Below are 25,288 nucleotides of genomic sequence, written 5' to 3'. Positions count from 1 at the left end.
TAATGGTGTTAATAATGTTATTCACACTTTCAAGTTTCTTAATGAGGTACTTGAAAATTTGGGTATTATTCATGAAAGAATGTCTCCAATATGAGATACCCAAACATGTATTTTAGTGAAATACTTTTTGAATTTTTCAACATAAGGAAGGTGAAAACATATGTGACCTAGTTGGTAAATTTATTTCATTAATCACATCATTAAGAAACTTGAATACATCTAGTCATCCCTTGAGTCAAATTTAAAACATGAATCCATTATCTAGTGAGTGGAAGCTATAGCCATTGAAGAGGCTAAAAACATTACCACCACTCCAGTAGAAGAAACAGAGAGATCACTAATTACATTTGAGATGAGTTAGACTAGGAGAACTGGTGAATCATGCATAGGGAATAATTTGTTTGCCCTTAAATATGATTCTGATTCATAAAATAAAGATAATTTTAGTGAATTATGTAACAATTTTAGTGAATTATGTAATAACTTAGACAAGCAGGTGAACCTAATGGAGTCATATCATGTATTGAATGCTAAATAGTTATCCTCAAGTGAGGTACAGATTTCCATGATCTCTAGAATAATAGCTAGATCAATAAGAAAGCACATAAAAAATATGGAATGACATAGGGTGTGTTTTGAGTAGGAGTAACCTTGACATCCCAGAGACGAATGTCCTGATAGGAATACAGGAGAGAAGGCATCAAACAGAGGAGGGAAGAGAAAAAAGGAAGTTCGGAAGAATAAAATTCACGAAAGGCAACTAGCATTGATTCAAGCGTAGGAGAATCAAATGTCTTAGAAATTGAAGCAGATCAAGCCAACATGTGTATGATGTCAAAGTTGATTCAAGGTACATCTTCAAATGGTAAACCTAATACTATGCAGATGTGTGAGATGATGGTAGAATTGTTTGAGAAATACAGGAAAAATAAATAGAAAAGGAAAATATAATAATGATATAACTATGCTTAATTCCAAAATCATGATAATAATGTGTTAGTAAAAATGAGAAATATATTTTTAAATTTTCTAGGATTTTATATATTTTTACGGAATCAATTGGTGAGAAGGAAAATCTAAATATTATTAAAAATAGTATATAATGTTTTATAAATTTTTTTACTTTTAAAATGTGGAAAACAGTAAAAAATTATCTTCCAGGTGGTGGTAGACGGTGCTGCATGTGGTAGGATGCACATAAGTTTTCTGAGGATTGAAGGAAAGGGCATTGGGTCAAGAAGGAGAGTGGAATGATCCCTCTAGACCATTTCTAAACCTAGCCATAATGTCCAAATTTATGGCAATCCAAAGACAATCATCCTATGATTGGTGCGCAAGCCATTGTGCTTTAGCGGGCGGGCAGCCGTGTAGTGTACGCCTGTGAAATATAGTCTCCGGCCAGCAGCATATCTTAGTATAGGCTGAAATACATACTCTAGAGGAGGAAATGACAGGGAAGAGCAAGAGCAGATTTTGGAGGAAAATGTGGTAAAATTGTGGCACTTTTTTAGAGTGAGGAAGCATAAGAAAATTTTGGTTAAAGACAGAAAAATTTGAAAACATTAGAGAGAGAATATATTAGTATAGGGATGATAGAGAGAGAAAGTGGACTATGGGGTAAAATTTTACAAAATAGGATATAAACGGTTGAGAAACAAATGGGAAATGAAAAATCCAATTCCTAAAATGTTGATAGCCATGATTTTATCTCTAAATACATATCCATCCAATTTGGATCCCAAAAATTATCCACTCCAGTCATTTTTCACTAAAAAATAAGGAGAAAAATGAGTAAACACTTCAAAACTCGTATATCAACTAGGCTGAACACTGCATCCTAGAGAGCTAGTCCTACTAGAAATAGTTGGCTAGAGCATATACAAAGGAGTTAATGACTGAAACTCCCATTCCGATGTCAGAAAGGAGAATGATGATACATAGGTGTTAATGACTGAAACTCCCATCCCTAGATCTATATTGTTTTTCTTTGCCATTTTTTCTTCCTTGTCTTATTTTTTGAGACATCGGTCATCTGACTTTGTCTACCCTTTTCAGGATTAGGTGAGGGCTAAATAGATGGTCGATTTTGTGGCCCAGACTCACCTAATTTATCCTTTGAAAATAAAATCTGAAAATTATTCATTTATGCCCATGATTTCTATTGAATGATGCATCTGATTTGATACATGCATGCATCAACACTACTTTGAGGTCATTATGTCCATATTTTTCCAATTTAATGGGAAATTACATTCGATGGATTAATTGCGCTATTATGTTAAAATTACGCTTTATATTACTATTTTTACCTGATTTACGGGACCAACAATTTGAAATTGTGATTTTAAGAGGTATAATATGTATTTGGACTGAATTCTTATCTTGAGTGTAATGTTTCGTGTTTTTTAAGAGTTGAGTATAAATAAAAACAGAAGAAAAAATTGGGATACGTTGCAATGCTAGTGACGAGGCCAGCATGGCACAGTAATGCTCAAGGGAGCCACCTACCAGCCATCACTAGGGCACAAGCAAAAGGCAACTGCAGAAGAAGCCCCAAAATAGCCCAAGGTAGTAGCTATCTAATGATGGATATTATGTGGCAGTTAAGCCAATCAGACCACCATGTTTTATTATAGCTCATTGAATGAAATAATTATCATTATTATTTTTTTGTCATTTTTATAATCAAGTCCATGAATATGTGCAATGGCATAGTGAATTATGATGAGATCATAATATATTGATCACTTTTAACATGCATTCTAAACACTCTTATTCGATGGAGAGTCTACATGGAGATCAAATTATCCACATAGAATAACACTATAGATCCTACTTATAGGACAAGTATGGTTGATCCAATAGCCATTAGTGTTTAGACACTAAGGACATATAGTGGGTGATCTTTGGAGAAAGAGTTCACTAATTGGGTTATATTGAGCGTTAGTTAATAAGTCTATATGTTGTTATAGTTAGTTAATAAGGTTGGTTAATAATTATTCTTGGGACACTAAAGTTACTCACTAAAATGATATATGGGTCTAGAGGGTCACACAGCTAAGCTCATAGGGGCACGACGAATATATTTTACTTAATGAGTTTTTATGAAAAAGCTTAAGAAAAATATAAATATGAGAGCGGCACCATTTTAAGCACCCAGGGCAGCCAGAGCTTCCCCCCTTTCTTCATTGAGTTTTCTCTAGGCTCCAAGAAGAGAGTCTTAATGGTGAGGTTTAGAAGGATTTCAAGAAGAGTTGGAGAAGATGCAGAGATCCAAGAGCAACTTGATCGCATTGATACTTCTAGAGGTCGGGTATGTGAATGGCTTTAGAACAGTCTCCAAGGGAGCAAGCCAAGGTTAGAACAAGTTCCCCAAAAGGTACATGTGATGTAATATTTTAAAGATCAATTTTGTCATCGATCAATGCTTCCGTTGCATAGAATTTTTTTTCTGACATTCAATCAAGGCAACAAAACCAACAATCGAGGTGAACTGACAAGGCCCATAACTAGGCCTTGTAACATAGGAGTGCATAACATGTGCACCTGTGTGTGAGAGGGGGAGTTATTTAAGGGAATATGAAGTAATGAGAGGAATTTATTAAGCGGCCACATATTTTTATTCCTTGGATATGAGACTATTGAAACTGTATGCACCCTCTTTCTAATGATGTAATTGTTCAAGGAAGTTCAGCCAATATACTTCATTTCACTTGAGAGACGAGAAAAAGAGAATGGAAACAAATGCATATTCAAAATTGGAAAGGGGGGTCACCCGCAAAAGGTGAGAGACACATCTCCTATAGGATGACTAGGTATTTGGGTACTGAGTTACCGAGAATGAGGGGAAATATGGGAACGCGGAGAAGAGGGAAGCCAGGGCTCAAAAGGAGAGAGGTGCATATTGAGAGGAGGGAGGTCATTCAGGTTTACCATTTTCTTGTCATCCTCCCTCTTGATGGGTCCTCTTAGCATGGATGTCTCTCCCACATTAATCGCCTACTGTGTTCTACAGCCTTGGCCCATGCAGGCTGCTGGCCCAACTGAGGTCCACGGGCCTTCCTCCAATGGACCCTCAATGGGGTCCTAACCAAGACAGAACTCACACCCATTTTATTTTTTATAAACGGGCCTGGTCGACAAGAAAAAGAAATTGATTATGGCTCAACAAGCCATGACCTTAAGAAAGAAGGAGAGGAAAATGGCTGAGCTTTGAGCTCACCTGGCCCAAAGCCCACATCACAAGAGGTAGACATTAAGCTCTAATTTGGTCATGGATGCTAATGCCGATGGTAGGAGCCACGCAAATGACACATCAAAACATTGGCTGTTGAATGGGATGGCTGCTATTGAGGATGGTTACTGTTGAGGACATGGGTTCATCAAAAGTAAAAGGGATCCATGATTGAGACTGAATTGTAGCATTTGGTTCCCCTGTGAAAGAGATCAAACGATCGGCATATCTGTCACTCTCTATCCTTGGATGTCGTTCTTCAGCTTCTAGGTGTCAGATTCTGGCAAAGCGGAAATGCTAGCCCAATCCTATAGCTCTTGAAGGACTCCCAAGGTTGGATCACAATGTCTATGGAGTCCAAAAGGCCCTACTTGATTGTTAAAAGGGGATCTTCTCCTCTCATTACTGGATTTTATGATTGAGAACCATAGAGTTCCTTCATGGGGTTTCCCGAGCTAGTTAGGAGTGTGACAGCTCTGTGGCGGTAATCGGAAAGCAGGACGAGATGCACGTCAGAGCTAGGGGGTGGTAATTGGAGCCCCCGCTCTCAGTTCATCTGAGTTAGGGTTATTCAGGTGGATTTTCTTGCACTTCCCTGGTAGATTCCTACATATTTATCATATCTGGATGCTTGAGTTCAACTAGAGTTTAGTCTATAGTCGTATCTTGAATGAGAGTTCTATAAATAGCCTCACAAAGACATTTTATCTAACATTTTGTGCTCATTGAAATTCTCTGGTTTTTGCTTATTTCCTCTTCAATTTTAAATTATATAAATAAATACCAATAGTTAATTATTAAACACATAAATTGACTTATATCTTATCCTATTATTATAGTCTCCCCCCTTTCATTCTATTAATATGTATAGTTAACTCTAATCCCTCTTGTTATTCCTTATTCTCATCTATTTCCCCATTCCTTTATTTAATTTCTTAAATTCTCCTAAAAAATTAAATCCATTTTCTCTCTTGAAAATCCCTTTCATATAAAATATATATCATCACTTCATTAATGTATATATAATTAATTACTTCTTACTGTCCATCTAATTCATAACCCCTTTTCATCTCTCTTCTTCCTCTTATATCTTACTAAAGATAAAATACACTAGTCCACTATCTCCATAGGTCTCACTCTTTCTTTAATTACTATATCTAGCTATCATATCTTACATATAATTAGGAATTTCATCAAGGTGGGATGAAAAGGCGACATACATGGAAATATTTTTTGGCATGCAAGAACAAAAGTGAAGGTTTCCAGTGAAATTCAACTCACCTGTCATCTTGCCATAAATTCAACTCACCTGTCATCTTGCCATTTGACTTTTCCCTTAAGGATCACTGTTCCAGCTTAGTAGAGTTGGCAGAGAACATATCTCTGCAACGTTCAGTGTAATAGGGAGATATTGACTGGCAGGCCTCACGTAATAACATTTGTGGACATAATTAAAAATTCCCTCCATTAAGGTATTAGATAAATTATTATTAATTTTTTTATTTCACTAATAAATCATTGATAATTTTTTGAAATTTGAAATGACAAGTTTTTTTATTGTTGATCCTTCAAAATAATAATTTACAAAACTTAAAGTCGGAATTAAAATCACAAATTTAATCAAACCTGATGTTAGGTGCCATTGGTAGCTGAACAGAGAGATAATTTTAGGTCTATGCATTGTTAAGACTCTCCTATATAACTCTTCCCTGCCTCAGTATTTTCAACTTCAAACGCTATTGCTATAGTGCCTTGGTACAGTAATCCCAGTTTTCTCTTTAAAACTTCTCTAAAATAGTCCCTTCAGTTTCATTATAATTTATTCATGGTTCTACAAAAATTTTAATAAGTAAAAAAATATAAAATAGGCTTAGATAGATCTTCATGAAAGAAATTTAAATGAATAACTAGAATATTTTTGAGTTTTAAAAAAATAAAAAAAATTGATACATGTTTTTTTTGTTTCTAGTACTGTAAAAACAGTTACTACAAAAACTATTGTCCGCTTATGTAGAAAATTTCTTAGGGAAAATCAAGGTTATATAGTGTTGAAAATTTCATAAAAATATCATTCGCTTCTGTATCAAATAAAAAATTGGTACATAACTCTCCATACAAATAACTCTACTGTCAAATTTGAAAAAAAATCGAGATAATTTCAGTAAAAATTGTGAAGAGAAAGGTATACATTTTTTGATACATATAGACTTTTAGATTAAAAATAATGAAAAGTATAATTTTTTTGATAAAATATAAACTTTTAGATAAATAATGACTTGTTACTGTAGAAAAAATTACAGAGAAATATAGTGTTTTAATGCAGCATAAAGTTTCAGACAAAATTCTGATTTTGGTACTCAAGACACTTTTTTTGCAGAGAGATATGAATATTTAAATGTAATATAAAATTTCATGTAAGTTCTGATTCAACACTAAACAAGATATCAATTGTCGAGAGTATATATATATATATACGCAGTAGGACATAGATTAAAATTTCAAATTCATTCAAAAATTTTAAATATCTTAAAATTTTAAGGGCGTTGAATTTTTCATTGGGTTAAGTTTTTGAATATTGAAGAAAGCCAAAGATATTGACTATTTGAAGATTGAATATCATCTAATATGAATTAAGAATCACATAGTATATAATGTAACATAAAATCTGCATTATGAACTGAAACTTTCCAGTGAATAACCACAAAAAATTCTGATAGAAAGTGAATGTTAGCATCACGAACATAATACATTTTAAGAAATGAAAATCTAGAGAATGTATCATGATTGAAAGGACTGGATGAATATTTGAAACATAATATTATGATTTGAGATTTCAAAAGAAAGTATGTATAATCAAGATATTCATTTTGGATCAGTGCTGGGCCGTTTTCTGAATTTGGATCAGAAAACTGATATTGAAAGTGGAAGATCAAGTTATCAGCAAATCATAAACCATGAAAATAAAAGAGATAAATGAGAGTGGAGAATGACCACTAGAGAGGAATGCAAAAGAAACAAGAACATGAATGATCACTGAGTGAATTTTAGGGATAAATGTTGAGATCTCATAGAACACTATCACATGGAAAAAAGACCTACAAGATTACAGAGCACCATCTAGGGCAGAAAGAACCAATATATCACATAGCACCATTTCAGGAAAAATAAGCGAGAGATCACCATTCAAACCAACCCATTATGTTATCTTTTTTCTAAAATAAAACATTACAGCCATTCGAAAAGCCAAAGTCATTCACAAGATTCCTCTCTGTCTGTATCCCATTTTTCATATTGTAATGTTCTTCATAAGATAGTTAAAATTCAGTTTAAAGAAAATAAAATAAAATGGCTGTCACTTTGTTAATAAATATTTGAATTGTAAATTTAAATAGTTTAGTGACCTTAAGAAAACTTCTAATTACCTTGAAATGTATCATATCTCTCCTTGGAGTTTACCAAAATATTTCTAAAATCAAATAAAAAAAATCCTTAGAGAAAAAAGTAATACTCAAAATTCATATAGAAAACCAGAAATAATATCATAAAATAATAAATACCATTCTGAACAAGGTCCAACAAGTCCCACTCCAACGATCGGTTGATCTTTGTGCAGATAACAGAAACTACATACTGAGCGTACGAATTAGTTACTATTATGGGTTCATTTTTGAATAATTATTCAAAAAGTATGAAAAACCATTATTAAACCTAAATTAATGTTCTATGAACAAAGCTTTCAATAGAGCTTTTTTACCATTGTTTTCCAGCACCAGAATAAGGTTAACATGTATTTTTCCAACCTTTAAATTCAAAAATACTAAGAAAATACACTATATTTCATGTTGTTAGTAAAAAAGGAAAATTGGATCATGTAGTCATGAGAAAAAATGGAGATTAATAATAGATAAATATCGTGATATTGATAGACTACATAATTTGGTTTAGTAAAAAATAATATTTCTAAAAATCACTCAATAACTAAAAAATGGTATATGGATTTATTTCATAAATTCTACATTTCCTTTTATTAAACCATAAAAACTATGTCGTTTGAGATATAGTGATTTCATTTGAAATCAAGTAAAACAAATGAATCTTGACTTCTGGATAAACTCTTGGGTTATGATTACCTAGATCAGTGATTTATAGATGCTTTGAGCAGCCAAATTATAAGTGGAATCATAACAGATCTTTAATAAAATATAAATTACGATCTTATCACCTTGTGCAGAATCAAATCTTAGAAATTTTGATTTCTCAAATGAATTTACTTGAACCGCACAAGTATCTGGCCTGTAGACAAAGCCATGTTGTCCTTAACATGTCGAATATGCTTGTCTTCATACTCTAAGATGTTGCAATAGATCTACGACGGATTTTCTCATTATTCTGCTCACTATGTGAAGGAAATACATCCATTGGGAGGAGGAAGAAGGAAGATGAGGATGCAAGTAATTCTTGAGTGTGTGCTTTCTGAAGATTGAGAACCAATGATTAGTTTTAATGAATATTGAGGTAGAAGTTTAAATATGATTTCATAATGAAGGAATTCCTAAGTTTAATTTAAAGCTAAATTTTGATCATCTAATGGTCAACCCATGACCAATCCATGGACAACTCAATATTATAATTTTGAGAACTTTCCCTGCATGAATTCACCTGGATTGGCCTACATTTGTATTCAAATATCTTAAATGCCATATTTATTCTGTTTGACTTAATGAATGAAGTTAACATAGCTGACCTTGAAAATATTATCAATGGGCCAAAAGTCAGAATTTGACCTACAATTGGATGGCCCGCAATAAAATAAGTAATTGGCAGAACCATATGGATTTGTATCCAATGGAATCCATTTGAGCCATTAGTTTTATTGGCTAAGATTCAGTTCATGCTTCAGGTCGACTGTGAGTGATTTAAATCATTATTTTGACCCAGAATATAAATTGGATAGATATATGCTCTTGAAATAGTTTTTTTCTGTAGATTTTGAGGGAAATCGATATAAATCTTTTTATTAAGTCTTCTGATGGAAGAGACGGTGGAAGAGATGGGACTCCATGTTTGACCTGGTCCTATATGGTTAATATATATATTATCTTGAACAAGTTCTTATTTATTGTTTGTGATGATGTGGCCTCGTGACACCAGCTGAGACACATCAGAGGTCCCTCCATGAATCTGTAACTCTGAAGAGAGAGAGAAAAAAAGCCATTTAAAGCATATTGATTCAAATACTTGTCATAAATGGTTGTGCCCACTCTCATCCCCAAAAAGCCATCTGCCTCCTTATTATACATGCTGACTTACGAGATTATACTTGACATGTCTTCTTACTTTATAAACCCCTTCTATGATAATTTATGGTACCTCTTCCACGTCCAAAACTTGTGTTTAAGTAGCTGCCGCATAGAAAGCTTTCAAAGTGTTCATAGAGAGAAAAATAAGAATCCCTCAATAGATCTCTGTTCAAGCACTCACATTTCTGATAAAAGACAAGATCTTTGGAGGCCATTTTAGAGACATATTGAAGAGCTTTCAAGGATACATTCAAGGCTCCTCAGTGCATCTCTTTCTAGTACACAAAATTTTCTTGTTGATAAGCCTGAAAAGTGGTGTGATTAAATACAAATAAATCATATCGTGAGAGGTAGACTAATGCAATAAAATTTTTAAAATCTCCCTTTATCAAAATATAGAAACAATAGGATGAGGAAGGGGTCGATCCACAGGGAGGCAGCTGTTTAAAAAGGTTATGAATTTATATATTGATTAAAACTGAAGAAAGCATTTGAATACTTAGGTATAGTTTCTTTTTATGATTTTAAAAATATAAGAGGAATATATTAATAATTTTAGAATTTCACTTTCGGTCAGAGAAATTTAGGATTGAAATTTATGACCAATTTTTCAGAAAAATTGAAATCAAATTTTAGGCAACAATTAGATTGTGTGGAAAAGGTTTTATGGTATTTGTGTGAGATTTTTAAGAGAAACAATAAAAATTAAAAGTTGATAATCAAGATGAATGGATTTTTGTGTGAAATATTCGGTGTAGAAAGAGTAGATAGGGAATTGAATTTTAAAACAATTAAATTCCAAATCTAGAGAGAGAAAGTAGAGAATGACCTACAGCGAGAGAGTAAAAAAATTGGGGGAAAATGAGTTTTAGATGGAATTTGAATCGGGTCTATGAATCTAACATAGCAGATGAGATGAGAAATAGGATAGGATGACGATTTTGTATTTTTATCTTGAACTGGAATCAAATTGCAATGCTCTTCACCATTCAAAAACCTCCAAGGGCATGTATATTTCACCCATGCCTTTGCATTTTGGAAACATTCGAGAAGGAAATAAAAGATGAAGAAGAAACTTACAATATCAATCAAAGAATCAAGGATTTTTGACTCTAAAAGCAGCTGTTGTGCCCTTCCTGGCCAACAAGGTCGGGGAGAGCTTCTTTGGTGGTTTCCTCCTCTTTCCAATATCATTCTAAAAATCCTCTGGTGGATGGAAATAACAGGAAAAGAAAAAAATGCCCTCAGAATTTCAGGTCTATCTGATGGTCGGATCTTGAGGTATTAAGGTTTGAATTTTTGAGGATTATGTGCATCCGATTTCTTTATTTTCTCTCTCCTCCAGCTGGTGCCAACTCATCTTGCCTTCCACATTAAGAAAGGAATCTTTCTGCAAACCTGGTGTTAGAAAATGTGAGATAATGTGGAAAAACGCCCATAAAAATTAGGAAAAACCATGAATGATTCTAAATAAGTAGTCTTTGCCTTGTAAAATTAATTTCTTCATGAATCCAAGTCCTCATAATCTGTTAAAATTTCAGAAAAAAAATCATAAATTCACACTAAAGGCAATTTTAATCAGTTAAAAGCGCGATAAAATGCAAATTTGGACATTTAGATGCAGATGTTTATGACTATGGATGATATTTCTACAATAATTTGCATGTTATCACTTGTGTCTTTATTGCAGGTCATTCATTGAAGAAGCTTGACGTGGAAGATTAGAGGGGAAGGAAAATGGATTTGAAAGCAAATACTTAGAATTTTATGTTATACTGAATAGGGATAAGTAAATTGAAGTATGGATAACAATAGTGGGATAGAAATCTAGAGCATGAGAGAGGCTTGGGGTTTGAAGGGGGAGAGGTTGAAAAGAGGAATTTGAAAGAAAAAGAAAAGATATTTTGAAATATTGTAGAGACAATTAAGTAATTAAAATAGGAATTAGAGAGATTGATGAACCATGTATTAAATAGGAATTAGAGACAATATTCTGTGATATTGATTTTGTAGCGAGTGGGTTAAAGGTAGACTTAGAGAGAGCGAGATGGGCCATTGAATGAAAAAAAAAGTATATACTAAGTGGGGAATGGATAAATGATATTTAATGTACCTGATTCTTAGGGGATCTTATCTTATGTGAGTCTTAACTGGCTCTATATTATGTCACTTTGTGCATGAATGCATGGTGCTTGTATTGTTGCACATAATAGGCATTTTTTTCAGTGCGACCCTATAGTCTTCTAGGTGCTTCTTAGCCCATAGAGTTTGAGCACAACACAGTCCACCTGCTATATCTTCATCCTCAGTTGTGGATAAAACAATTAAGTTTTACTTTTTAGATGTCCATGATATGAGGTATCCCCAAAGAAATGCACAAGTGCCACTTGTGCTTTTCCTATCAACTTTGCATCCTGAAATTCTGAATCACAAAACTTGACCAATGTCAACTCTTGATTCTTAGGGTAGCAAATCTCTAAATAAGTGGTCTCTTTGAGATACTGAAGTATTCTCTTCATTGCCTTTAGATGGGGTTCCTTGGGATCACTTTGAAACCTAGCACAAAGACATAAACTAAAAAGTATGTCTGGTCAGCTAGCAGTCTAGCATAGTAGGGACCCAATCATTTTTCTATTCATCCGTTTGTCAATACTTTGACCAATGATGTCTATGTCCAACTTAGTAATTTAATTAGACTCATGGGAGTGCCTTTTTCTTAGGAATTTTCTACGTCAAAAATTTTCAAAAGTTCCTTGGTGTACTCCTAATGGCATATAAAGATCCCATTTTTCTTCTGTAGAATTTGAAGTCTGAGGATATAGCTCACTTCACCCATCAGACTCATCTCAAATTCATTTTGCATGAGTTGTGAAAATGCTTTGCCTCAATTCAATTCAATACAATTCACCCATCGGAAATAACTTTGGATTTGTAGATCCAAATGTAATATCATCTACATAGATTAGGCTAATATTAAGTCCTTTCCCTCTCTCATAATAAAGAGAGTAGTACACTACCTCTCTTGTGTCCAGGGGAAGTTATGTACTCAACTTCTCATACCAGGCTCTATGTGCTTGCTTAACAGCATAAATGGCTTTACGCAGCTTTAGGACCCAATCAGGTTTCTCCAGATCTTCAAAACCTGGTGGTTGCTTCACATATAACTCTTCCTTAAATCTCTCCATTAAGAAAGACACTCTTTACATCCATTTGGAATAATTATTGGCACATGCAAAGGTCAATAATATCCTAATAGCATAAAGTCCTGCCACTAGAGCGTACATCTCGTTATCATCTACGCCTTTGATTTGGAAATACCCTTGAGCAACAAGTCTCACCTTATTTCTGCTGTTTTTTCCTTTTTGATTTGGCATATCCTTAAACACTGACTTAGTGCCTATGACATTCTTACCCTTAGGTATTGGTACTAGATCCCAGACCTTATTCCTTAATTCAACTAACTCCTTATGCATAACATTTACCCAATTCAGATTGTTTAGTGCCTCATCCGCTTTATTTGGGTCATTTTGAGATGTAAAGGTTACATATACATTGTCTCTAAAGGTGGATTGAGTTCTAATTAGATCAATAGGACTGCCAAGAATATTCTCTTGTGGGTGTTCCTTGGCCAGTCTGATTTTTCTTCGTTTCTCTCTAAGTTCATGCATTTCTTGATCTACTACTTCCTCCTCCTTATCGTCAGGTTCTAAAAAATCTGTAATTCTTTCTCTCTCTCTCTCTCTCTATTACCTTCATTTATTTTCATATCGTCTTCATTCTTGTCATTATCTTCTAGACCATCAATCACTTCATCTATTTCAACCTCTTTAAATTCCACAAATTTGACATGAATAGATTGTTCAACATTTTTTAAGGCCTTTTTATACACTCAATAGGCACTTGATGTCACTGAATATCTGATTAAAATCCCCTCATGACTAGATGGATCAAAGTTTTATATGTCCTTTCTATCGAGATTCAAGAAGTTGCATTTACATTTGAAAGGTCAAAAGTATCCAAGTATAGGTTTTTTACCTTTCAACAACTCATATGGAGTATTCTCCATATGATTTCTAATGAGAACCCTGTTCTCAATGTAAGAGGCCGTGCTCACTGCCTTGGCCGATAGGAACTTCTTCATATCATATTATTCTAGCATAAACCTAGACATCTCAATCAAAGATAGATTCTTCCTCTCAACCACCCCATTCTCCTGGGGGTTCTTGGTGCTGAGAACTGATATGTGATCCCATTCTCATCACAAAAATAATTAAATAACATATTTCAAACTCTCTCCCATGGTCACTTATAATCATCTCAATCTTTACATCAAATTCATTTTGGATTCTATATGAATATTTTTTGAAACTTTCAAAGGCCTCATTCTTATGTGCTAGAAAAAACACCAATGTATACCTTGAATAGTTATCCACTATGACTAGTCAGTATACCTTTTCCCTTAGACTTGGAGTCTGGTTTGACCCAAATAGGTCCATGTGTAGCAACTCAAGTAGTCTTAATAGAGACACAAGCTTTTAACGGAACCTTCCCTTCACTTGTTTTCTCTTAAGACATGTTGAGCACACTTTCTCAGTGTCTTCAAACTTCTTCGATAGGCCTCAGACTAACTCTTTACTAATCAGCTTCCTTAGTTGATGATATCCTATTTGACCAAGACACCTATGCCATCAGTTGATAAGGTTCTAGTTGCCTCTCTCCATAAGGCATATGCCTTCTCTTCTGATTGTATCTATATCTATAACACAGATGTTTTGTAATTTCTTTCTACTAAACAATAGTTCTTTAACAGTGGGATTAAGGACATTACATGTGTCCTTCGTGAATTCAACTCGTTGGTTCCTATCACACAACTAGCTAATCCTAATTAATCTATGATGAAGCCCTTCCACATATAAGACATTTCAGATCAAAACAGGTGATTCAAACTCATTTCTCCCTTACCTAGGGATCTGTACACGTTTGTTGTCTCCAAAACTGACTTCCCTCCTCTCGTGTTTTTCTCATGAATGTCAGCCATGACCAGTTTACCAGTCATGTGTCTTGAGAAACTTCTATCTAAGTACCGGCTCCTCTTTGATCGTGACTGACCTGAAATAACTCTGGGTCAATTTCCTGAATCTATATATACAAATCCCTGAATGATATTATACCTAATCCTCAGTTAGGTTGATTCATATTGTGGCAGTACAAGTGGTTTATCAATAGGGGCATCTTGGATATGGAAGGCTATGTTTTGAGTATGATGTACGAGTCCATGGTCATGGGATTAAAAATGTCTTAGCTAGAATATTATTGATTGAGTGATTAAGATGGGATTGTTTGCTATTGGTATAAGAGTAGATTAAATTAAGTAAGAAGATGAATAAAGTCCATAGCTAGGGTAGGGGGATAGTGGATAAAACATTCTCCAATGATCCCCATCATGCATTAGTACTAACTAAATGGCTCATTAGCTTTTGATGATTATTTATACCATACATCATTCGGGAATCTCTCATAAATGACTAGGGAGTAGTAAGAGGATGAGGCCTACCTACATCTTCCAGAGCACGAGGTCTACCTTGGCACTACATGGGATGGAAACTTATCCTATCGATAGGGTTAAATCAATCTTGGATCAATTAAACTATATGCTGTTATAGTCAAATAGTAGTAAGTATCTTCTAGAGAACATGATATCGCTTGGCACCCCTTGGGATGGAAACTATCTTAACCATTGGGTTAAGTCAATCCTGCATTAATTACAATATATGTTCATATGGTCAATTACTAGTATGTATATTTTAGAGCAGGAGACATAGCTTGGCACCCCATGAGATGGAAACTATCATACCCATTGGGTTGAGTAAATCCTGTATTAATTAAAATATATGTCAATATATTCACACTCATTTCATGGATACATCAAGATACTAGGCACCTGAATGGCTTATAAAGGTTGTAACAAGTAGTTCATCTTATTATATATTATTTAAATGATATATTATGATTTGTTTCCCATCTTCTGCTGCATGAAAATAGTTTTCAACCATAGAATTAATATCTGAGAACTCAAAAAATAAAATTATTTAAAATGTTTATTTTTAAGTTATTCCTGTCTCTCCCAAAGCCCTAAAAAATTCATTTCTGAAATGTATTATTTGGTCATTTTTATCTAAATTTGCCCTAAAATTTTCCCTTTACTTGTAACGCTGCCCATAGCTGCTGTCACCACTGTTGCATAGAGAGGACAAAGATTTTGTATCCCTTTATCAATACACATCGCCTTCACATCCCATGTCACCCCGCTCAGCTATCTTGTTGACGCACACTTAACCATACTACTTCTCCCTGCACACCACTATCCCATATCTCTCACACTCCACCATCTTGGACCACCCAACATGAAATGGCATGTGAGACAGATAAAACATTGCATTATTTCCTATGTTTATGAAAAAAAACATGATAAAATATAAGTGGAGGGGGGAAAAGATTTCATCTTTGGGCTTCCAAAGACCAGTTACACCAATGTAGGTCACATCCTAGATCCCTCCACAATTTCATTAAACGTTCTTTTAAATAACGAGCTTGAATTGAGAACACAAGCAATTGATGAGTTAGAACTCAAGTTAATGAGAAAAGAGGGAAGAATGGCAAGGAGAGAGAACAGGGAAAAAATAGAAGTGTGTTTTATATTATGCCCTTTTATAAGTACTCTCTTCATCGCTCTCTCCCTATATCATTCTTGAAGCGCAATAATAGTGACTAGCCAGCAGCAAAAGGCTCTAAGGTTCTTGGTTGTTCAACCTGGTTGAAGTAAGTATTTTTTAATGTTCATTTCTTGCTGATCCCCTATTTTTAGAGAAAAATGTCTGATCCTAATGGGATATAAGGATCCCAGATAAGGAAGACACAATGGGGGTCTCAATATAGGAATATTAATTATTTAGAGACCTAGATATAAAGTATCACCATCATCCCCATCCATTATTCTATACATTTCCATCATTTTATATCATTTTGTCTTATTTTCAGACATTTCTAACACTTTCTCTCCATAGAATCATTTTTCCTTCATCTTATCTTTACATACTAGCTATCTCTAGTTTCTACTCCTTAATTAATAAAATTTTTTATTCATTTACGCTTCCAATTTTGGATCATATTTTTCTATGTTGAAATTCATTTAAAATATTTAGTCTATTTACATGCCATCGTGTCCTGTTCTGATGTCTAGACTTTGCCAAATGTTATCAAGTCCTGGTTGTTCTAGAGGGATTTGTGACCCGTAGGGATCCCTAGAAACCTGCAGGCCAAGACTGCTGATAAGTGCATGCCACCGCAAGCAACCACATCCACCAAACGTTCAAGAGGAAATTCCTTAAAAAATTTAAATCAGATATAACATAGCTAGAATTTATATTTTATTCCCAGTTGTTTGATAATTAACATTAATCCAATAAATCTGTACCGATACGATTTATCACTACTAGCTGTTTTGACTTTTATTTTTTATTTTAAAAATTAAAAATATATATCTTGATTCTAAAATGAAATATTTAAAATTAATGAAATAAATATTTTTACTTATTTATTATGACTTTTCTTCAATATAAAACTTATAAAATTCAAAATACTTGTAAACATTTTATTTTGATTTGTAAACTTATTGCTTTCATTTCTAAGCTTTAAAATATATCAGTAATTAGATTTCTGTTGTTGTGTGGCTTTAACTCTTACTCATCATACATTGTTCATAAAATTATGAGTGAAAAATACTGTAACATTTTTTAAAATTATGAAATATAACCCTTCAAATTTCACCCATCACCCCTAAAATTTTGTGACGCAAGGGGTCGATTCCTATGGAGGCATGAATTCACTTTATGATTTTTCTTAGGTTCAAAATTAAAGGAAAAAGTTTGTCAGAGAAACCAAATATAAAAGCATATAGTTTTATAGGATTGATATGTAACTGAAATATATTATTTAAGCATAGAGAAATAATTGAAATTGCCCTTCTATTATTTTATATTTTCTCTCCTTGTCATTCCATCGTCTTTTCATATTGGCTGAGAGTTCTATCAATTAAAGTTAAGCACTGCCGAATGACAAAAGGTAGATGATTTATGGAGGGATCTACGGTGTGGCCGACACCTCCCCAACTACTCTTATGAATCCCAAAGTTGAATTTCTCCATCTTTACCTACTGGCCCAAATTTTAAAGTTACCAAAATCCCATGTTAAGCTTCAGCCCCCTCCCATTCTGGTGGGAGGAATAAAATATCCCCAAAATATTTACTTGAATCAAGTTTTCATAAAATGTGGTGTGAAAGTGGGAAGGAAGTAAATTTTGAATTAGATCATTTACCTTTCACCTGTTTTAATCCAAAACCTACCCCAACCTTACACATTTGGTCTGAAAATTCTTTTAAAAGAAAGCCAAGCCAGCCTACAGCCAGCCGATGTCGAAACACGCTAAAGCTCAAAATCTTAAGCAAGTAAAATGCCCAAATTTATTCACATTTGGTATGGAGCAGAATCCATGGATTTAAGTTCTTATTTTGTGAATTTATTATTTTAATCACTTATAAGAATACATAACTATATATTTATTGTTACCTAAAATTATTATTTATGCCTTATTTAGCATTATTTAATGTATTCAATTACATGAGACCAATCCCATGTCTCTTCTTCAATGTCAAGTTATAAGATTTTCACATCATTATGTTGTTATTCAAGTAAAAGGGTTTAGATAGATCTAATAAACACTCTTTGGGGTCAATTAAGACACAAGGAGAAGCAAAGAACATGAATAGAACCTAAGGAGACAGTCCATCCCACAAAAAGAGCATTCAAGTGGCCAAATGGTGGCACACACGACCATGCCCCATCATCCGACGCGACACTACCAACCCAGGAGGAGATGATCCGTGTCATTACACGTCGTCATCGTCAACCTTAGACCTGAGACCCTAATTTCATTTATTTTATAAAGTTTGTTTAAACATTTGATTTTATAAAGTTTGTTTATTTTCTCCTTCCTCCAAGGCCATTGCTATAATAGATCATTGGTGATTTTTGGAAACAAATCTTTCTTCTAAAAAAAATCCCCAACTCTTCCTCTCTACTATTGCCTCGGATTGTTGCTGTCGCCACTGAGAGGAGGCAGGCCATCTTGTGCGTGGCCTGACCATGGAACACCGCCCCATGCCTCACACACGGTCCATGCCTCCAAGTTCTGCACCCACCACCGCACACCACACAGCCTTCAACGCGGTCACCGCACACTGTCGTCTGTTCGTGTGGCTAGTGCGCATGGCCACCCACTCACATGGCCATCGCGTTCAGCCGCCTGCCCATGCAGCCGTCCCCCCACGCGACCACCATGCACCATCGCACGCCCACGCGACCACAAAGCACCACCCCTCGTGGGGTCTATGTCAAGCACTTTGCCCTCAGCGCCGTGGCCTCTACATCTGAGTGCCTCGTTTATTGTCTAGGTTGTAAGATAGTTCTTGTTCAATCTTGTCAATGAACACATCATCAGCTCCACCCAATAAAAACTTCCACAAACTCCTGCATTGCTTTATCGTGCTACACATGCGCCAAAGGTCCACTCTTCCCTCTTTGGTGATCTGTATGTTTTTCCACCGCTGTCAGACTTAGTAGAATATGTTAGTGGAATAGGTGTGTCTTCTCATAGTTGATCATTCGGGATACTAGATTTGGAGCTTCATTTTCACCACGGTTGTTGTAAGGCAGTGCTCCCACCCTAGACTGAGGAATGGGGCTGTACCATCATCTTTCTCTCTAGATTTAAAAGTTTCAAAAATTGACCACGTTGATTTGTGGTGTGTTTTATCCTTCCTTAGTTGGCCATTAGTCTTAGCTACACATGTGAGTCCTAGCCATCCTACATCAATAAAATCAAGAGTATTTAGGTACCCATAACTTGATCAAAATAGGGCATGGTATATTGTTGATCCTAGGAATCAATTTTTATTTTTACAAGGACATCCGACTCAAGAAAACCGTCAGAAATCTTTATTATAAACTCATGTAAAAATAAGGGTTTGATCAAGTTAACCACAAGAAATATAGACCAATCAAGTGAACCAGTCAACTTGTTCTCATTTTTATGAACTGCCTTTTGATATTTACCCAAGTAGGCCTAGCTGAGTGAAAAAAATTAATGAATCTAAGGCCCATTATTGATATATTTTGACAACAAGGGGCAATCACAAGATTTTAGAAATGTTAGCTCTAATGCAGAGGCAATTCCACAAAGGATATGATACGGTCAACATAGGATTATCCACCCATGTATGAGAGCAGAAACACAATCAATACACCGCCAGTACAAAGTCATTTGATAAGCGTAGTAAAAATAACATAGAAAGAATTTTCTTATGATTTCTCAATGCATTATTTTGACTAGGATGGCCAATCAGGTTTTTGTAGTTGACCATACTTTATTTAACTTGTTCTAGAATTTTTGTGTGTGTAACAGACTATAAGTACACAATCACTGGTTCTAGAAAGGTTTGATGAAAGTTTTGATATTCCTTCTGTAACTTATGGAATGAGTAATGTGGCTTAGAACTTAATGTCTTCACAACGGAACTTATTGACTGGGTTCTGTAAATTCAAAATTAGACAATGCATATGTTGGATATGTGTGATTAATTGGATTATAAATTATGAGGAATAATGACTATGTGGTAATTAATTAAATTAATGGTTAATCCATGGTCACACAATTTTTGACGATATAGACAAAGTGCGAGGGGTTTTAAATAAAAAACCAAGTTAAGTATAGAAAGATAGAAATTCCCATTTGTCCAACACCAATTAAATAAGACAAGTCAACTACCCCTGAAATTGATGTCCAGCCCTTCTTACTCTCCCCTTGGATGCCCACACCACCTGGTGTGATTGAATTAGTGAGAAGTTCCAGGAGAAGCTATGGTGACACATGATTTGATTCTCTGATCAAAATGACCCATTCTGGGCCAAAATGAATTTGATTGTCTGCTACATGATTTGATATGTGGCATATTTATTTTTCAGTCAATTGTTCGTTTTTTGTGTCAATAGGAATTGTATTTTCCATCACGACAAAATCAAATAGATGTATTATAGACAAGGTTCGTTACATGATCGGGAAGCTACTTACTATACCTTTAATATATTGGAAACAGCTATTTACTGTGGTTGATCAGAAAACATGAATTAAATTCTGAGCCATAGTAGTGGATTGGTTATAAAGTTAAGGTGTGGTCCTCAATTCTTTTACACTTAGGATCCAAAATCATATTAAGTTAGATTTCTTTTGGCACACCAATATGACTTGGTTTTAAGGATTTACTTAGCCTAGTACATAAGATACAAAAGCATAAGGTAAGAAACAAATTATCTTTATTTTCTATCATAAGGGATGCATCCAGATCTTTTTCCATCATATAATGATGGCATTGTCATGCAAAATTCATAGAGTTTCTTGTCCCACACATGGATATAATAAAAGTTTTTTTAGATTCTAATTATTATTATAAAAATTTTGGTTCCACCCTGTCTATAAATATTAGGTTTGTATATTTTATAGGAAGTAAATTTACTAAATAAAAGACCACTAGTAAAAACTATTTAAAAATAAATAAAATAAATATACGTATTTCATTTATGATATTGATAGCACGGGAATTATTTGGTTATTTCTATGCAATTTACATATTCTAGTGCATTAAAATAATTCTGTGTGTGTGTCGTCAAGCTTAAAATGATTAAATATATGTTTTGAAGTGAAATTCTAATTTTATTGGATTTAATCATTTCTAATTAATTTTATTGACATCATATTCTTAAAGAAATAATTTTTTTGATTTGCATTCTATGTTTTTATTATTTGTTTCACATTATATTTATGGAGATAATAATATTCTAAGCTAGAATATATATCCATTACATTTTTTAATTAAGATCTATTTTTTATAATATTATTTGTATATTTTGGGACTTAAAATTTTTTCCCGCCATGTATCGCCAAATTAAAAAAGGAAACCAACCAAGAGCTTCATATATTATTAGGACGGATAATGATTAAAAAAGTTGTCATTAGGACATCTTTCTTGAACATTTAGATGCTGGAATGGCTAATAATTAGCTGACACATTTTATCTTTTTGATTTGTAAGACAGTGATCGAGAACGTAATGATTATCATCTGATGTAATTCTCAAAGGTGAAAAGTCGAAACAAGACAATGCATAAACATATTAGAATTGTGAAAAAGGTATGGGTGAAAAAGGATTAAAGGCTTGTGAATATGCATGGCCACACTATTCCTCAAAAGTCCTCACTAACACACATGCCCAGGCCAGTAAAGGATTTCATATTTAAAGTCACAAAAGGAAAAAAAAATCTTTGACATGCTGTGAAGTGATACGTTGCCAGATAACACAATGATTGAAAGGTCATTTCATTTTTAATAAGAATGACACATGTTAGCTTGTCATTTACAAAATAAAAAGTTTATGTTTGTCTTATTTCTTTATTGAGGGACACATGGCACTTTTTGGGCAGTTGATCATGGGAAAAGAGGCAATTGCACCAACCGTTAAATAAATTGGTATTTGATATTCTAGTCCTCAATGGGAAACGAGGAAGCGACACCACCGATGATGAGGAGTGAGAAAATGTGTGGCGAGGAGAACTCCAACTTCAAAGCTTGGTATGTCACTATCTAGAATGCTGAAATTTTTAGGTCCTATCATCTTCAATGATTGAATGTAAATAACTTACTATTCTTCCATCCATGACTAATCTACAAATATTGCCGTGGATCCTTGTAAAATTCATCCTTAAATTTGTTCCTACACTTGTAGCTGGTTGAAAGATAGTGAGTTTATGAGATCGATCAAGCTTGTTCTTGGTATTGTGGGTATTTGAGAGAGGTAACAAAGAAGAGGGGAGGTTACCTGCACTCACACATCACCATGATTTTGGTGGAATGTAAAGATCTATGGTAAGCACCCTTGCCTTAAGTTGGTTCTTCTCAGCATCGTCATGAGGTGACAACCATTTCACTACCAAATTCTACCATCACATGATGTCTTCATACCCTTTGATAACATCTTACTTATTTCATGTTGCCATATGTTTGTTATCTCACTAGTCATCACTAGTTCAATTTACATAAGTGAGTAAATATTAATATTTTTATTGTTTAAACTCATAGACACCAACATCGTATTAAAACTCTAACTTCTGATTTTATCAAACATAAGTGCATTATGGTTTTCAGGATTTTTTGGTCATTCAAATGTATAAATAAATTCAATTCATTTTGTCGGTTCTGTAGTAGTGGAATGTTCAAGGGGTTGTGCTTGCAAGAGCAAAATTTGTGGGCAGCGATGCACCCTCGGGTGGTGGATTTGTGCATCATCATGTACCTGGAAATATTTAAGCATGATTTGGTGCATTGGAATACTTTTGACCTCAGCTATCAACTTAAATGGTTAACAAGAGAAAAGGTAAATTCAAATAGGATGAAAATAATGTTATTTAAGGTAGTCCTCGACTTAATCTTTCATTGACCTTCCTATTCAAAGCAATGTTATTTTAAGTAGTCATCGACTCAATCTTTAGTTGATCTTCCTATTCAAAGATTATTTTCTCCAAATCCATCAATGAAAACATCAGTTTGAAGCATTTATAAGTTTAATATGGAAGACCTGAAGTCATGTTCTGGTTGCTTTAATTTGAGGAGGCCAACAATTTTTTGAGAAATTTCACTTTAGTGTGGATATGTGGATAGTAAAAATTTTGAATAATTTGGGACAAATTCAAGTCTTTTCACAATGGGGAACACAAACTTTAATTTCAAGTGATCTTAATCTATCAAATTCTCCTTCACTACATTGTACGCACTTTTAAAGAACTTTGTTCCTTCATGGTAAGAAACCATGGGAAATTGGGTAAAAGGTTTCTGCTATATTAATTGAACATTGCAATGGATATAACAAAAGTTCATGTGCCCATAACAATGGATATGGTAGGGGCTTGTGAATTTTGATTGACATTAATATAATTACAATAAATTTCAAGTTCATCTACAGACTTTCTCAAAAGGTCCTCTTCTTCATTATTGATGAAAATACTTACCTTTTTTTTATTTAATTCCAGGACATTATTTGAGATGAAACCAAATACATTTATGCATCAGTATTGAAGTAAAAAAATCATAATGGTTAATAAAAAATGAGGATCAAATGATCTATGGATGGATTGGATCCGTGATTTCTTAGTTCCTCGTGCGAGATGGTTTGAGTTGTTTATGTTTCATGCCACTGAATGTGTCATGTAATCCCTAGCAAGTCACAACATCTCCATTTTGATGAGCCTCGTTTGCACTCCCCCATGATTATTAAAATGTGCTAATCACATCATGAATGTAGAAGAGCAAAGGTGAGAAGGGAGAAAATGTTGAAGCACTTGAACAAATCTAGATTTATTAAACTTTTGTTCAAGGACTTCCCCTAAGCTTTAGGTATATTTTTTGACATCCAAAAGACCGTTATTGTGTGTGATCCTCTAGGACCATGTCTCAGTCTAGAAATCAGTGGAAAACTCATCTCTGATATTCTAGTACATCATATAAGGCCTTCATCAAATCATAAACCTTTAGTTGTCGCCTTTTAAATTGAGGGTAGATGATCCCACCTTGAATGCTTAATCATATTTGAGAATGTCTTGTTGCACCCATGCCAAGAGTGTTGGGAATTCCATCCATAATCAAGACATCTTTGGTGTCTCTGGTCAAATGATCACTAAGATAACTGTGGCATAAATCAAGATGATTCACATTATGGTATAATACCATTTAGGGAGTCATATAAATATATTCACTAAACCATTTCTACTAAAGATCACCCACTACCTCTCGTTGGTATCTCCACCATAGTGGCAATATAATAAACCATACTCATCATAAGAATGGGACTCCTATTGCTACTAAAATGTAATGCGATGTCCTGCCCAAAATTTGAACAGAAATATCTAGAACACATGATTAAATCTAGAAAAAGTTGAACTCAATCAATAGGTTATGTTTTTATCCCATTGGGTGCCAAGCTACACGTCTTTGTCAAGAAGGTGTAAAGTAGTCATCGAAATGGTTGAACACATGCATCCTTTTCAGTATTGTTTTATCCATTTTCCTTGTAACTATTATTGGGTTATAAGTGACTAGTCCCATACCATATAACTTAATGTTATCTTTATTATTATGGGCCCATGAGTGACTTACTTCTAATATGCCCTTTTGCTTGTAATTGGGATTTAATCCATTGGCCTTTGAGTTAAGAATTTGATGTTATTATTATCCAAACCCTAGCATCTATTGTTGCATCTATAATATCATATCCCCTAGAGTGTTACACATGGTATCATAGCCTTGTCAGGTGGATCCTGGTTTGGTTGAAGGGTGAAGATATCACCCCTTTTTGGTTGTGTACGTGTCTGCTGACCACACCATAAGTGTGTTTCCCATATTGTGTCTATTCATTATGCATCCTACAGCTGCTGCGCTTCTAACCATAGTAGGTCCTATCCAATATCCCCTTAAAGTGCTTTTTTAGCCACTTGTCTACTAAGTAGCCCATCTAGATGCTGGACGGAGTCAGCCGCGTGCCCTCAACATAATCAACGAATTCGCTATTGAAAAGATTGGATGTGTGCCCATCAAG

This window comes from Wolffia australiana, chromosome 10 (assembly GCF_029677425.1).
Source record: "Wolffia australiana isolate 7733 chromosome 10, ASM2967742v1".
In the NCBI taxonomy this organism is placed as follows: domain Eukaryota; kingdom Viridiplantae; phylum Streptophyta; class Magnoliopsida; order Alismatales; family Araceae; genus Wolffia; species Wolffia australiana.
Note: the sequence above shows the minus strand (reverse complement) of the source record.